Raw genomic sequence first — 17,788 nt, forward strand, 5'->3', positions numbered from 1 at the left:
AATAATAAACCTCTTTTATCAATCTAGCTCTGGGCCAATAAATGCTTCGTTACTAGACCTCATTTACTGCCACAGGGGAACTCCGTTTGACTCCCTGTGCCCCAAACCTGCCACTAGACCTCAACTAAACCCTAATCCCATTAGGCACCCCAAATCTAGACCTCAACAAATGGAGAGTCAGTGAGTCGGTAAGCAATTATTAAATGCTTCCTGTGTGCCAGGCACTGTGCTAAATGCTAGGAGTGGGGACCGCTGCTGGGGAGCTTTGTCTGGAGCCCAATAACCTCCCAAGACAATGCTTTGCAAGAAGATGCCAGGCCACTGTAGCTGTTCCTTATTAAGCTTTATTAGATGCCTTAAGACCAACCCAGCAATTGTCATCCCCCCAACAGTTTATAACCTTGGACTGGATGAATGAGGAAAAGCTCTGTTACCGTACAGACTGATCTTCTTCCTTCTTTCCCTGGGGGGTTACTGTTTCACGTGAACAGCAGCCTCGCCAGGCATGTCAGAAGAATGTGAGACTTCCTGCTCCACCGTGGCCAGTTCCAAGCCCATCCCCTTCAGCTCAAGAAGGGTTTGGTAGCATCAGCACTTGAAGAGGTGCCCAGGGTTTGATATGTAACTAAAACTCAAAGGTCAGGAAAATGGTGCCATCTACTCAGTGGACCTTATAGGGCACACCCAGAGTGCTTATATGGAAAGGGAGAGCATGTGAATGTAATGGAATATTACTGTGTTCTAAGAAAAAAATGGGTGCAATGAAGGAACAGAAGGATGGAAAGATCTACATTAACTGAGGCAGAGTGAAATGAGCAGAGCAAAAAACACGACATACAAAATGTACACAGAAAAAACAACCACATGCCAAAAAACAAAAATAAATAGAACAGCATTCTAAAAATTCGATTGAAGAGATATGAGAAGACATTTCCCAACCCAGTCCCATATAGAAGTGAGAGATCCATAGGTGTTACATACTGTATATGTTCTCAGACTTTTTCTGCATATTATTCAATTGTGACATTTTTTCCTTTCTAAACAACACAATTTGTTATATGGGATGGCTTTCTGGAAGAGAGAGGGATACTTAGGATACTTTTTTTTTCCAGAGAGAGGGATACTTGGATGACTATCATGATATAAGAAAAGGAAGACATCAATAAAAGTTTATTTAAAAAAAAAAAAAAAAAAAAAAAGGGAGAAAGAGAGAATTTCTAACTTAGACAAAGAAAATTTAAAAATGAGCAATTATGAATTCAAAATTCAGTCTTAATCCAGAGATTCTTACTTAACCTTTTTGTTTCAAAATCAATTGACTTTGGCAATTTGGTAAAGCTCAAGGACACTTCAAAATAGCATTTTGTTATCTACATTCATGATTTATGGATAGGCTAAATTTCAATTAGAAGTTAATGAAAATAAAGATATAGATTATTTCCTCATCTAAAATCAGGGACAACCTGAAGTCTACTCACAGATTTTTCTCCCTTAGATGGGAAGAGGAGAGAATTGATTCATGGGTCCAAGTTGAGAACTTCTGCTTTAGAACTTTTAATTTCCAAATTATTTTATATTAATATCCAAATTTCCAAATTATTACTTCTCTAGTTTCTTTGCTAAAATCCCTATCTTCAACTCACCCTGTATCCTAGAAAGCCAAACTTCCTGGTTCTAATTATTGTGTACATCAACTAAGAAGACAAGCTCTATATTTTTAATAACCTCTATTGGATCCAGCCCACATATCTCAATACATGCGTCTTTTTGAGCACAAGCTATGGACAAGTAATGAGAAAGGAACTATTATATAAAAAGAGGTTGTCACTACAATGACTTTCAATGCTGATTCCATTTTTCAGTGCCGGATTCAGCTGTGACAGTTAAAATGGTGTTTTCCAATCCATTATCAACTGGGTAGAAATTGTCAGAATCAATCATACGACAAAGCAGCTAGCCTAGTCCCTGGCACATAGTTGGAATTTAATGAAAGCTTGTTTGTTTTGCCTGAATTTGATCATGAAACCTCTAAGTTAGAAAAGGCTTCCAGAAAATACTTTAGTCCAACCCATACTTGAAAATGAATCCCCTTTGCAAGATACTTTGTGTCTCAAGAGGTGACAAGTGATCATCTCATCTTTGCTTGAAAGCCTTCAGGGAAGGGAGCCCACTATTGAGCATCTCATTCCATATTGAGAAACCTCAAATTGTTAGGAAAATTTTCATTTTATCAAGCATAAGTTTGTCTCTTTGTAAATTCTACCCATTGCTTCTAGTTCCATCCCACTGTACTAAGCAGAACAACACTAATCTCATTTTCATATGGTAGCCAGCTCTTCAAGTACTTGAAAGGAGTTTTAACCAGAGGTGCTCCAAGAGCCAGCTCATACTGACTCCTGGGAGAGGCAATTAATAAATTTTCACTGCTAACATTTATATTTTGGAAATTCATAATACAATCAGGACATGATTTATTATTTTATTGATTATGTAGACTTAAGAAAATTTTAGAAATGTTAATAATACAGATTAAATTTAAAAACCTTTTCCCAGAACAAGCTGGTTGTGTTAAACATTTATTAGAACACTTCTGAGTATAACATCCCTCCATCCATGAGTTCTTCATTGGATCACACCATAATCTTTACCTTGGGTCACACAGATCTGGTTAGAAAGATACAGGTCATGAGAAAAATAGCATATTAAATTTGAGGGAAGGAGTAGAAAGGGACCTGGATTGGAAATCAAGGGATGTAGGTTCTCTTTTGAGCTCTGTCATAAACTGGGTTATGTGGCCATAGAATGGCCACTTCTATTCTCTGAGCCTCAGTTTTCTTAGCTGTAAAATGGAAGAGGTAGGGAAGCAGAATTAACACTACTAGCTCTCAGCTTTCAGTTCTAAAAACTATTTCTATAGAAATTTTTTGTTTTTATAGGGATTTCACATAAAGTCTCTCATTTGATCATTCTGATAGACATGTGACTTTAAAAGGCAGAATATAAAATAGAATGACTAGAGCTGAGATAGAGGTCTTGATGGGAAAGAGAACAAAGTGTGAACTTGGAGGGAAACTATGTTTAGGATGGTAATGGGGGAAGAGAAGTCAGGCTGGAGAGGGGCCATAGATGGGAACAAGAGGGCTGACTGGCAGGAAAAGACTGAAAAGTGAAAACAATTCACATTTGCTAGACAAAGGAGTTTTTCTATTTTGTTCTGTGTCATTATTGTTGCTGCTGTTGCTTTGCCTATTCATATTTTATAAGCTATTAGAGCTGAAAGATATCATGGATGGACAGAAGCAGCTACATCCAAAGAAAGAACACTGGGAAATGAATGTGAACTATTTGCATTTTTGTTTTTCTTCCCAAGTTATTTTTACCTTCTGAATCCAATTCTCCCTGTGCAACAAGAAAACTGTTCGGTTCTGCAAACATATTATGTATCTAGGATATACTGCATGTTATATGTTATATAACTAACATATATAGTATATATATAACATATATAGTTATATATAACTGTTATGTTACATATCTAACATATATGGGACTGCTTGCAATCTAAGGGAGGGGGTGGAGGGAGGGAGGGGAAAAATCGGAACAGAAGCAAGTGCAAGGGATAATGTTGTAAAAAAATTACCCTGGCATGGATTCTGTCAATATAAAGTTATTATAAAATAAAATAAAATATATATATATAAAAAGATGAAAGATATCATGGAGATCAATGCATTTAATCCTCTGTTTCTTTTTACTATAATTTGAAAATTAAATATATTTGAAAACATGTATATGTATGTATATGTTCACCACATATATATACATATGCATATGTATATGAATCTAATGGCCAACTTCTTATTGATTACCCTTTCCCTATTTAGCAAGATATCAGCCAACACGATGGACCTATACTCAAGTAGCTTTCCAGTTTAGTTAAAGCAAAGTGTTTGCATTCTATTGGCACATCGAGGTTATCTTCTATCCATAATAAAGATCTAAAGCACAACTTTAATGGAAGACTCTTTCTGGTAACTCTGTAGTATTAAATATCCTAAAAGAGCCTAAGAAGTATGATGATGTTTTATTAAAACTTTTGTTAAAAGATTCAAATTTTTCAAATAATATGTAGTAAGGAATTCTAATAGCTAATCCATGCTGATGCATTTAAGTTTTAACATATCTTAAAATAAAATTTTTGAGGGTAGACTTCACATTGCATCCATATTTGTGACAAAGATAATTATTTCATAAATCCCCCAAATCCCATAAAATATCCCACTCTCCCATAAAATGACCACATCTGACAATATATACTATATTCTGACCTAATAGTCTGCTACCTTTTCTATCTTCAGTGGAAAGATAGAGTTCCATTGCTTTTTGTTGGTCAGTTTACTAATTTTTCAGTTATTCAGCAATTGATTTCCTTATAGTGATCTTTTAATTTATATTAATCTCTGATTTTTGTTAATTTCACTTTTCATTAATTTACATAAATCTAATGTTTCTCAGTTTTCCTTTTAATTTTAATTTACTAATACATAAAAAGATTACATTACATTTTTATACTATCTCTATATTCTATCAACCATTCCTTAGAAGCCAGACTAAGAAGAACCAGAAACTCTGAAAAAAGAAATTCTGAAGATCCACATTATGCTACTGAGGGATGGCACAGGAGACAAAGGAGAGAAAGCTTATGCATTCCAGTGTGCTATGCACCAAATGCATCAACCCCATTAGGAATTAATTTTTTTTTTAAGGCCTTAGGTCCCGAAGATCACAGACTATCAGAGTTGGAAGTGGCCATCTGATCCATCCTGTATCCTCAAAAAGATCCTTACTACACCATGTCTAAAAAATGGCTATTCAACCTTCTCTTATAGATCTTCAGTGAAGGGGACCCCACTGCCTCCTGAGGCAACCCATTCTGTTTTTAGAGAGAGCTAATTATTCTGGAGCTTTTCCTGACATCCAACCTAAATTTGCCTCTTTGCTGCTTCTACCCATTGCTCTTGGTTCTGCCCTGTGGGACCAAATGTAATTGAACTAATTATTCTTTCACAGTATTACCCTCCAAGTCCTTGAAGACATTTATCTTGTTCCTCTGAGTCTCCTCTTCTCCTCAACATCTCCAATTTCTTCAACTAGCATATAACATGGAGTCAAAACCCTTTTCTATTTTACTTACCAGCCTCTGTACATTCTCCAGCTTATTACTATTTCTCTTCAACTGTGACTAAAGACAATATTCATGGAATGGTCTGACAAAGACAGAGTTCAGTGGGACTATCATCTCCTCATTCTTGAAAGCAATGTCTCTCTCATTGCAGCCCAATATTAAATTAGTTTTTTGGATACAAGGTTATAGAATTTTATATTGAGTATGTCATCCACTAAAAACCTGTTAAGCAAGCTGTTGAGCCCCAAGTAAGACTTTTGCCTCTATTAAAATTTATCTTACTAGATTCAGTCCAAAATTTTAGCCATTCTAGCCATTCTAGACATTTTTAGAGCCTTACCTTGTCTCCAACTTATATCAGTTATCCCTCTCAGTCTTTTGTCATCTGAAAATTCGATAAGAATAATGTCTTTGCTGAAACCATTAATAAAAATGTTAACTTTAACATCAAGTATTTATCCCTGGGCTACTCTATTGGAAACTTCTCTCCAATTACTATCAAAATATTAATGATCCTTTGAGTCTTGCCATTCAATGAGTTCCAAATTCAATTGATCATATTATTTTTAGTCCACATTTCTCAGACTTGCTGGTAGGAAACCAAGACTTTTAATTCTCAAATCATTAAGCTGGTTTTAAGTGAACAACACAGGTGGGCAGAAAAAATAAGTCAGGTCATATAATAGAGGTGTCACTTGGTCAGGGCATCATGGATGTGTTAAATGATCAGGTGGCCACATAGTCTTTCAGTTAGTAAGTCAATAAAGTAGAGGAAATTGCCAGTTGCAGAAAGCTGCAAATAGGAATTGAAATGACAAATGAGATATATGAGCAGCAGATGTCCAAAGCTGCAAAGAGTTTGCCCTCTTCTTAACTTTCCTAATAGGAAATTGGAAAAGATATCAAGCAAACTTCCTTCCTATCCTATCTTGGGGAAGATGGAGAATGGTTGCTAAGAGTATTTCTATAATTTTGTATGTTTGTTTTCCCCCATTTTCTGCCCTCTTAAGTGCTTTTGCTAGTTCTATGCTATGTCCAAAAAGGGAATCGAATTCTTGGCAAACAATTGGTTCCCTTTTCACAAGATGAGTGTTTGCTTTAAGAAGAGGTTGCGTCAATTAAGACAACTCTGAGGTACCCCTACACACCTCTCAGATTGATTAAGATGACAGGAAAAGATAATGATGAATGTTGGAGGGGATGTGGAAAAACTGGGACACTAATACATTATTGGTGAAACTGTGAACTGATCCAACCATGGAGAGAAATTTGGAACTAAATCCAAAGGACTATCACAATGTACATACCCTTAGATCCAGCAGTGTCTCTACTAGGCTTGTGTCCTAAAGAGATCTTAAAGGAGGGAAAGGGACCTACGTGTGCAAAAATGTTTGTGGCAGCCCTTTTTGTAGTAACAAGAAACTGGAAACTGAATGGATGCCTATCAATTGGAGAATGGCTGGGTAAATTGTGGTATATGAATGTTATGGAATATTATTGTTCTATGAGAAACAACAAGCAGAATGATTTCAGAGAGGCCTGGAGAGACATGAAATGAGCAGAATCAGGAGATCATTGTACATACTAACAGCAAGATTATACGATGATTGATTCTGATGGACGCGGCTCTTTTCAACAAGAGATGATTGATGCCAGTTCCAGTGATCTTGTGACGAAGAGAGCCTTCTACATCCAGAGATGTGGAGACTGAGTGTGGATTACAACATAGTATTTTCAATCTATTTATTATTGTTTGCTTGCATTTTGTTTTCTTTCTCTTTTTTTTTTTCCTTTTTGATCTGATTTTTCTTGTGTACCATGATAATTGTAGAAATATGTATAGAAGAATTACACATGTTTAACATATATTGGATTACTTGTCATCTAGGGGATGAGGGGAAAGGAGGGAAAAATTTTGGAACACAAAGTTTTGCAGGTATGAATATTGAAAATTATCTATGCAAATTTTTAGAAAATAAAAAGCTTTAATAAAAAATTAAAAAAGAAGACTTTGCATGAACATTCTTCAGAGATGATATAAAGATTCTTGTATTGGTATGGATTGAACTGACCAGGTCACTCCTAACTCTAATAGTCTTGATTTTAAACACATTATCTTTTGAGGGGGCTTTCAGTATGTGAAATGAGGAGTGGGTAGAAATGGGAAGACAGTACTTACCCACAAAATGAATCCCACTTGAGAAGCCAAGAAAAATATTCTAATAAAAAGGATATTCGAACAAAATTATGTATGAAGACCATAAAATTACAATATTTCCAGGTTTGAATCATGTTATACCCTCTTTCCTGTAAAGGAAAATCAGCCCTCACCTTGTCCATACACTTTTCAAAAAGAAAAATATACTTTAAAATAATTTAAAATCATTTGTAAGATAGGGAATACATAAACACAAGGTCATTATTATTGTCCAGAATGAGTGAAAAATAATAGAAAAAATGCTGGCCCATCATTTTAATACATTTAATATGTTCTAAGCATGCTATATAAATGAATTATGGAATTCTACCCTCTGAAAAAAAGCAACTCCAAGATCAGTCAAAGAGAAATGGCAAGATGCATTGTAGCCAGGAGTAGATGGCAATATTCCCAAAGAAGTGTAGCTCAGGAGTTTATGCATGCCAGATATACATATGAACTCTTTGCCTTTGGTGTGTGCATAAAAATGCCGAATATTTTAGTGCAGCTGTCTCTGTTAATGCATTTCAGACCCAGAATCCTAAGGACTATAGCCTGTATATGTGCATATAAGACCTCAAATGCAGGAGTGCTATGGTCTGTGATTATGCATGTCCATCCCAAGATTCAAGGATAAATAGAGCGTGGATATGGCAGAAAAGGATTAAAGGGCAGTCTGAAGAGAGCTGTTATTTCTCTGAGCCAACCATACACTTTTTAAATTCTCTTCCTGTCTGCTTGTTTACTGTGTATTCTCTCTTTGCCTTTTGCTCAATAATCTCAAAGTCCAGCATTTGCCTCACTATCTAATCAAGGTTGTTATTTACTAATGTCATTTATGACCCCATCCTGACGTTTCTTTTTGCACTTAGAACAAATTTTACTCTCTCCTTCTTATTTTAGGTCAATTGATTGTACACCATGTTAAAAAGATAACTAGTCTAATGGAAAAGGCCCTTTAAAAGGGAAGAGAATCTAGGTTCTGATTATCAACACTACTTTTATTAGCTGCATGACTCAGTTTCCTTATCTGTCAATTGAGAATAACTCACTACCATCTTAGGGCTAGTATAAGAATCACATGAGCATTAGCTCATGTAGGCAAAAGAGCTCTGAAAGTTAGTCACATATTCCTTTCTCATATAGTTATATTATTTCAGCAAGCATTTATTAAGCGCAGATTATGAGTAACTAGATATTCACCTAACAAACAATACATATATTGTTTTATAGACATTATTAGAATGAGCATTAGATTTAAAGAAGAAGACCTAAATTTGTAATCCAACTTCATTATTTACTGCTTTTCTGACTTTGGACAAAGCAATTCATCCCTCTGCCTCAGTTTTTTCACCTATAAAATGAAATGGATTAAATGATGTGATGTCAATTCTCCCTTCTAACTTTGAGATTAAGATGAAAATAGTTCCTGTCCTCAAGGAGCAAAGATTTCACCAATCAGTCCCTTTGATATTATATCAAATATAAGGAATTTAAGGTCCACAATGCAAATAATCACAGAACTTCCTTACAGAATTTGAAATGGGCTGCTGACTGAGGGAGAACAGTAAGATGGCCCAGTGGATAGAGTGCCAGGCCTAAAGTCAGGAAAACTCATCCAGTTTAAATTTGATTTCAGATACTTACTAGCAATTTGACCCTAGGGAGTCACTCAACTTGTGGTCTTAGTTCCTCATCTATAAATTGGGCTGGAGAAGGAAATGACTAATGACTGCATTATCTTTGTCAAGAAAACCCCCAAATGGAATCACAAAAAATTGAAAACAACAAAATGACAACAAGGAATGGCTGAGGATTTGAGAGATTTTAAAAATTATAATGTCGAAGAAAGATAATTTAGTTTCTTAGTCATAAAAGATTTACAGACTAAACGCCAGGTAAAATAGATTGACCTTTGAAGCCTCTAACCTCAGGATATTCAATATCATAGGATCACGGATTGAGAACTAAGAGGAACCTTAGAAGTCTAGACTTCTCATTTTATAGACCGGAAACTAAAGCCTAGATTTGTCCAAGGTCATATCTCTTTTTCCTAAGGACCAGATCCCCCCTCTCCCTTATTCCACCTTCCTCAGCAAAGAGTTAGAGCTGAGTATATTCCATGGGTCCAGTTGAAACTGCCTTGGCTGGAGAGTGTGTGTTTGTGGAGTAAGGAAGAGGAAAGTCATTACTGAGGATTTCTTACATAAGGAAGTGCCAGAAATATGCTACAAGTTAGTAACTAGGTTAAAAAGTTGATCTGGAGGCCCAGAGAAAGAAAGCAGTGTCTAGAAGAAAAGCAGAGACAGCTTCCGAGATGAGGTGAAAAAAAATAATGGTACAGGGTCACCTTGCAGAGTCCAATTGCTATAGAAGTCTGAATTTCATACAGTTTGGTCAATTTGCAGCACTCTAGTTTCTGCAGGGTTAAAAATGTTTTGTCTAGGATCTTCAGGTCCTTCTATAGTCATTACAACTCGAGAGCTCCTAATGCTACCACTGTCCACCTATAATTCTCTATAGAAATAGTCCATCTTTAAGCAGTGAGACTGAGGCTGATCTGAAGCCACCAGGAAGCTTGGCTAGATTAACTTGGTCAATGAACAGGTTTTTATCGAGTGTTTTCTATGTGCCAGAGAACTGGGGATGCACAGGAAAAAAAAAGGAAAGAAAGCAAAAACAGCCCCTAACTTTTCAGAAAAACCTGGAAATACTTATATGAACTGATTCTGAGTGAGGTGAGCAGAACCAGGAGAATGTTGTACACAGTAACAACACTGTGTGCTGATCAACTTTGATAGACTTAACTCGTCTTAGCAACACAATGATTTAAGAGAATTCCAAAAGATTCATGATGAAAAATGCTATCCACATCCAGAAAAAAAAAAAAAAAAACCTATGGATTCTGAATGCAAACCACCATCACTTTTTTTTTCTTGTGGTTTTTCCCTTTTGTTCTGATTCTTCTTTTACAACATGACTAGTGTGGAAATATGTTTAATATAATTGTACATGTATAGCCTATGTCAGAATGCTTGCTATCTTAGAGGAGAAGGAAGAATGGGGGGAAATTTGGTACTCAAATCTTATAAAAATGAATGTTGAAAACTATCTTTACATGTAATTGGAAAAAATAAAATACTAAATGGAAAATTTTTAAATAAAAAAATAAAAAATAAAACATTCAAACAAAAATAATACACTTAGGAGGCTACTAGCAACCTCTGACAACTCTCTGTCCTCAAGGAGCTTACATTCCAAGGCAGGAGACAACATATGCAAATAAATACATATAAGATAAATAGAGGAGCTAGAAGATAATCATAGAGAAGGATGGCATTAGCAGCACAAATAACTTTTGAGGTACCTTTTAGTTCTAGGTCTATGATCCTGTGTTCTTCTAGAATCTAGAGTAGGGGTAGGGAATCTTTTTCTGCTAAGGTCCATTTAGATATTTATAACATCATTCACTTGCTATACATTATCAATTTACAGAACTCAAGCAGTGGGAGGTTGTTGTACTTAGCTTTCAGTTCATCATCACCTTCAATTGCCTTGGCAGGGTCAGACAAAATGATTTCATGGGCCTTATAAGGCCTGCAGGCTGGATTCTTCCCACCCCTGATCTAGACAATCAGAATTTATTCTGGTCTTGTGTTACCAGAAATACTATGATTAATAATGTTAATTTACATTTGTGTAATACAGAGAAAATACTGCCGAATGAATTATCTCCATTTTAATATAAGTAAAAGGAGATTCAAAGAAGTTGAATTATTTGACAAGGGTCACAAAGCTCTAAAAAAAAAGTGTCAGTTCTAGGACTTTGTACCCAAATCATCTGAAGCAGAGGCTTTTTTTCCTCTATCACCTCTGACTGTCTGTAAGGAGAGAAGGCTCCCTCTGGGGACAGGACAGGAATAAAACATCTCAGTTTTCACAGTTGGCTGGCAGAACACCCTTCTTTAGTGTTTCAGCAACATTGCTCCAGCAGTCTGACCTTGGATGTTTGACCTATTCCTGGTCTACACCTTCTGGACAGGATTGTACCAGTATACTTGAGCAAGGCCACTGCTCCATGTTTGACTCCACTTGCTACTATCAAACAACCATGTACTATAGCCCTGTCTTGTCCAAGACAGCCCAAAGAAGAGGAGCAAGAGAAGGTGGTGCTTCTGAAACTGAGGAAGGGGAGACTGTCCAGAAAGAAAGAATATCAGTCATATATTGTAAATGGTCAAGGAAGATGAGAACAATGGATGCAAAAGCCATTGGATTGGATTTGACACTTAGGAGACTACTAGCAATCTAACAATCCAACTCAATAGCTCGGGGGAGGGCAGAAGCCAGATTACAAGTCATTAAGGTGAGCAGGCAGGAGGGTCTTGAGCATTCATTCTAGAAATGACCTCCAGTCTCAGAGGAGGAAGTACCCTTCCAACTTTCTGAGTAGGTCTTTTTCCCTTTGCATTTATATTTTCTTCCTTGGTGACCCTGTCCTATTCCTTGGTTATTCCCTGCCGACCTTTGGATGATTCAGTATAGACTACTGGGTTCAAATGTGGCTTCAGATACTTACTAGCTATATGATTCCAGACAAGTCACTTAAGTGACTGGAAAAAAGAACAAAAGGATGAAAGCTGACATAAAGATGTTGAGGAAGAAAAGAGGAAAAAAGAGGGAGCTTACAAGTGGTGGCCCAGATTTTCACAGTAATGTAGTTTATAGAGGTCATTTGCCAAGATTTAAATAGGGCAGAATGAAATACAGGAGACTGGGCTCCTGAGGAAGATAGAGTTTTAAATAGTTATGTTGAGGAGTGTATGAGGGAATGAAAAAGAGGAACGAAGGGATGAAAAAATAAAAGCCTGAGCAAAATGCAGGGCTTACAGGGGAGCTTGGCCCCCTCTCTCTGAGCCATGTTTATTCCCAGTGAATGATTTCCTATTTGCCTTTGAGTATACAAGTGCCCTGTGCCAAAACTGATTTTGAGTCGTATTAGAAAAGATTCTGTTCTCACCCAGATGAGACATGGACAAGATGTGAAGAATGATTCATCTCTGTGGCTGGGAGCCCAAAAGAAATTAGACTTTAGATCATTGAGACACTAACATTGGGTATGCACAATGAGTGATCACAGATAAGGAACAGATGTCAAGTTTTTCCAGAATACCACACTATTTAACCAAGCTCATGGGGCATGTTTCTGGGTTCTGCTGTTTCTCTTTCTGATTGCTTTTTCATTCGCCAGGATGGAGCATTAGCTCACTCTTTTCTTCTAGATCTGTTTATTATTGTGAATATTACTATTGACATCATTGTCATCATTATTATATTAATAATAATAATGAAATCAGTAAGGTTATTCACAAGATGGGTGTAGCTGATGCTTATTTAGCACTTTAAGATTTTCATATATATATATATGTCATTTGTTTAGAGCTGAAAGGGACCTTTTTGTTGTTTTTGAGTTGTGTCTAATTCTTTGAGACCCCATTTGGGATTTTCTTGGCAGAGATACTGCAGTGGTATGCCATTTTCTGCTCCAGTCAATTTTACAGATGAGGAAACTGAGGCAAACATAGTTAAGTGACTTACACAGGTGGTAATTATCTAAGGCTAGATTTGAACTCAGAGAGTGGCCTATCCACTGAGCCACCTGGCTCTCCTTCAGTTCTGAGGAACCTTAGAGATGATCTCATCTAACTTGTTCATTCTACAGAGGAAAGTGAGGTTAAAGTCCTGGCCATGGATACATACCTAGGTTGACATGAATATGGCCATGACGGCTCAATCAATTGTTATTTATGAAAGTAATGGAATAGTATTGTATCACAGAAAGTGAAAAAGAAAAATTCAAAGAAACTTGGAAAGACTTACAATATTCCATACAGAACAGATCCAAGAGACCATCCTAACCTAAAAGGAAACACCTCAAAAACACATACATTTAATGACCATTCTTGATTCCAGAAGATCAATGAAACACACCTCTCTCCTCTTAGATCTCTCTTCCTTTTTCAGCCAAATTCGTTGCCACCCTGGACCAAGTTCTTTATCACCTCCCTGATGATGGCTATTACAATAATTTCCTAATTGATCTCTCTACCTTTCTGCCTTTTAAAAATTCTAATCTATTGTCCAAAGATTCACCATGTCACTCCCTATTTAGTAAATATTGAGTCCCTATTACCTGTGGGATCAAATCTAAACTCTCTTTACCTTTAAAATTCTAGCCCTTTCCTACACTCTTCTTAGGTTCCCAATGCCTGAAAAGCTCTCTGGCTTTAAAACATCTGAGCATTCTCCTAAAATGGGAACAGGGCACTTCCATTATATGTTATCATGCTTTTCTGGAAGCAGGTGCCTTACACATACACATTAGCTCCCCTGTTAGAACGTAAGCTCTTCTGTGCATTAATAGAACCATTCTGGAAAGCATTTTGTAATTAGTTACACAAGTAAATTGGCTAAAATAGCCACACCCTTAAAACCAGAGATTCAACTGTTAGGCATAAAGAGGCTGTTGATTATAAGAGAGGAGGGCAAGTCATGCTCAATAAAATATTTATGGCAGCACCTTTTCTGTGATAATACAGAATCACAATGTAGCTACTTCTCAATTGGGGAAGAACTAAATTTTGGTACATTCATGTAATGAAAACATTACTGTGTTGTAAAAAATGAAATATATAATGAAAGCAGGGAGCCATGGAAACTCTTATATGAATGATACAAAGTGAAATAATTAAAAACAAGGAAACAGTAATGTAATGCAATGTACAGTAATGTAAAAAGAACCACCACCACAAAACAATTTTTTAAAATGTGGCAAAACGAGAAAGAAAAAGTTTGGCCTTAAAAAAGGAAAAAAAAAAAAAAACAATAAATACATCTGCTTCTACTCTTTTAAAAAAATATTTTATTTTTCCCCCATTCCATTTTTTTAATCCCCTTCCCTGAGACAGTAAGCAATCTGATATAGATTATACAGTGTGAAATCATATAAAACATTTCCATAGAAGTCATTTTGTACAAAAAGACTTGAACTTTTAAAAAAGAGAGAGGGAAAAAAAGGAAGGATTGTGGGGAGAAAGAGAGAAAAGGAGAAAGAAAGAAAAAGGGAGGGAAGAAGGGAGGAAGGGAGGGAGAAGGAAGAAAAAGAGAAAATAGTATGCTTTAATCTGTATTCAAACAACATCAATTCTTTCTCTGGAAGCAGGTAACATGTTTGATAATGAATATTTGAGTTTGTCTTGTATCACTGTACTGCTGAAAATAGCTGTCATTCATAGCTCTCTTCAACGATGATATGAACCAAATCAGTTCCAGTTGTTCAATAATGAATAGAACTAGCTACACCCAACGAAAGAACTCTGGGAAAGGAGTGTGAATCACTACATAGCATTTCCAATCCCTCTATTTTTGTCCGCCTGCATTTTTTATTTCCTTCACAGGTTAATTGTACATTATTTCAAATTCCAATTCTTGTGCAGCAAAATAACTGTATGGATATATATACATATATTGTATTTAACATACACTTTAACATATTTAATATGTATTGGTCTACCTGCCATATGAGGGAGGAGAAAAATTGGACAAAAAGTTTTGCAATTGTCAATGCTGAAAAATTACCCATGCATATATCTTGTAAATAAAAAGCTATAATAAAAAGAGAATAACTGTCATTCATAGTTCTTCATTGTACAGTATTGCAGTTGATGTACAGCGTTCTACTCACTTCACTCTGCTTCAGTTCATTTAAGTCTTTCCAGATTTTTCTGTGATCTCATTCTTCAGAGGTATGAAAGGGGTTCACAAATATGGAACATTGCATATGTCAGATTTTTTTCAATGTTTGATCATTTTTGCTATTTTTCCCTCTCATCTCTTTTCTTAAAAAGACTCTCTAAGCGAGAAAGACATAAAAGGAGAAATTCAGGTGATGTAAAAAACAAAAGATGTTTAAAAAATATGTTAAGGACATGGTTTTACTTTAGTCTTTGAATTCATAGCAATTAACCTAGTACTTGGCACATAGAGGCACTTCATAAATTCTTTTTTGATTGATTCGTGGGGGATCTATAGAAAAATGAGGATCATGTCATAGTGACAGTTCATTTTATTTTACTGTCCCTTACTTTAAGGAAAGCTTCTGATAACATTTTGGGGAGTGGGTTTTGGGAAATGAAAACGATGTTCCAAAAGTAAAGACATCTCTTAAACGTGATATGGATGGATGTGATTACAGAAAATGGCCTGGCATTCATTTTTTGTATTCTGGAAAGTATGTCTATATCAGTGAGATTCCAGTGAGTTCCACTGCAATACTTGAGAATGAGGTTTGAAAAATTCCATTTCTTTATCTACATAAGGGCTTACCAGGGACATACCTTGCATATGTTAAAAAATGACAGCATTATGCAGGTATTTTCAGGGAGTCGTTTCATTTTTATTCTATTTAAGGAAAGATTTTAGTCCTGCTGAATCTACGTGCCACTTCTCATTTACTTCTGTTATCTGAGCAACTTTCAAAACAAACAGGGGTGCAAAGGCTATGAGAATCAGAGTGCAAGCTAACTCTGGAATACACCTTGGTGCCTATACTGTTAGATTTCATATTATGCCATAGCAGGAACTCTTAAAATGGCTCAAGGGACCTATGAGGTAACAATTCACACCTTTGTATTTTATAAGGTTTATATGTAGCTATTATCTCCTCTAACAAAACACTCTGTGAAGTGGGTGAGAGCAAGTTATCATTCCTGTTTTGTAAAAGAGCAAACTGAAAAGGTAAGAATGACAAGCCATCAGTCATTAGTTTCAAACCCAATCTGTCTCCAACACTTGTTTTCTCTCCATCAGAAAATGCTTCCTGGTATCTTACTTAATGTTTATAATACAAATATCTCTCAATGCTTGGCAATAATTACTTGTGTAATCTAATTGAATTTAAGTTCCTTGAGGACATTTTTATTTTTGAGGACATTTCCTAGTGCCTACCATAATACTTGACACATACAAGTTTAATAAATGCTTGCTTAATCCCTTCTTTATATCTCATCAGAAACATTGCCATTCCCATTGGTACTAAGATTTTGGTTATCCATAACTACTCATCATATTAGTGTTTAAATTTTTACAGAGTATCCCCTGGGCCTTGTTTTCTCTATATACATTAATGGTGATCCCATCCTCTCTCATGATTCTAATTATCTCTAATATACTTACCTGAATGACCTATAAGGATTTCAACGAGTCCAAATAGAATTATCTTCTTCCTTAACAAAATTTCCTTCCTCCAAATAATTGAGATATTTCTATTAGAGGCAACCATACTCCTAGAGTTATATGTGACTTTCCTTTCTCCCTCAAAGCCCATATCCAACCAGTGGCCAAGTCTTGTCAGTTCAACCTCTAAGACATCTCCTCTACTTGCCCTAGTTCAGGATCTCATCATTTTTCATTTGGATTATTTTAAAAGCTCAGCTGGTCCAGATGCCTATAACTTTTCCCTCTTGTGGTGGTAGTGTGTGTGTGTGTGGTCAATCTCTTAACTTCCATCTCCACTCAAATTAAAGTTGTCTTTTCTCAAAATAATCATTGATTGGAACAGAAGATTTAAAGTTTGAGTCACTGATGCAACTTTCTGTTCATTGGAGCACCAAAAAATTCGAACACTGGAGCCTAGATCCCTTTCCTGAGGAAGAATGAGGAGCTGTGCACAACTGAATCTGGGTTTCTGGTTTTTCATTTCTTCCTTATTGTATATAAGTATAATTTCACTTGTCAACTTTAGACAGAGTATGAATATCTCATTATTTCAATTGGGAAAGAAACCACCTTCTGGTGATCTTCCTGGGAGAAAAAACGAATGAAATGGTGTTATTTGGGATCTGGCAGAATAGTAGAGAGAAAGCTGGAATTGCAGGTCCTAGGGTTAATCCCAGCTCTGCTTTTTATTAGCTTATTGCTAGTCATTAAGCAAAAGTCACATAACAAGCATTTGTCAAGCACTTATTAGATTCCAGGCATTGCACAAAGCATTAAGCATATATTATGAAGTGCAAAAGCATGATCTCTTTCCTTAAGGAAACATATTAGAATGTATCTTCCACATTCCAACAAAGGAACGAGTACACAAAAAAGTGTATATATAATGTAAATAGAAACTACTTATGTGTATGTGTGTATGCTAGAAAAGATGAAGTTTATTATTTTACTGAAAATTTCCTTAAAGGCACAACTATTTTAATCTTGGGTGTTTCCACAAGGGAGGGAAGTGACTGAGAGTGAGAGTGTGAAAGTGTGTGTGTGTGTGTGTGTGTGTGTGTGTGTGTGTATGTGTGTGTGTGTGTATAAAAGATTTAGTGGGTCTGAAATAAGAAGTTCGAATGTCAAAA

This window comes from Antechinus flavipes, chromosome 1, assembly GCF_016432865.1.
Source record: "Antechinus flavipes isolate AdamAnt ecotype Samford, QLD, Australia chromosome 1, AdamAnt_v2, whole genome shotgun sequence".
In the NCBI taxonomy this organism is placed as follows: domain Eukaryota; kingdom Metazoa; phylum Chordata; class Mammalia; order Dasyuromorphia; family Dasyuridae; genus Antechinus; species Antechinus flavipes.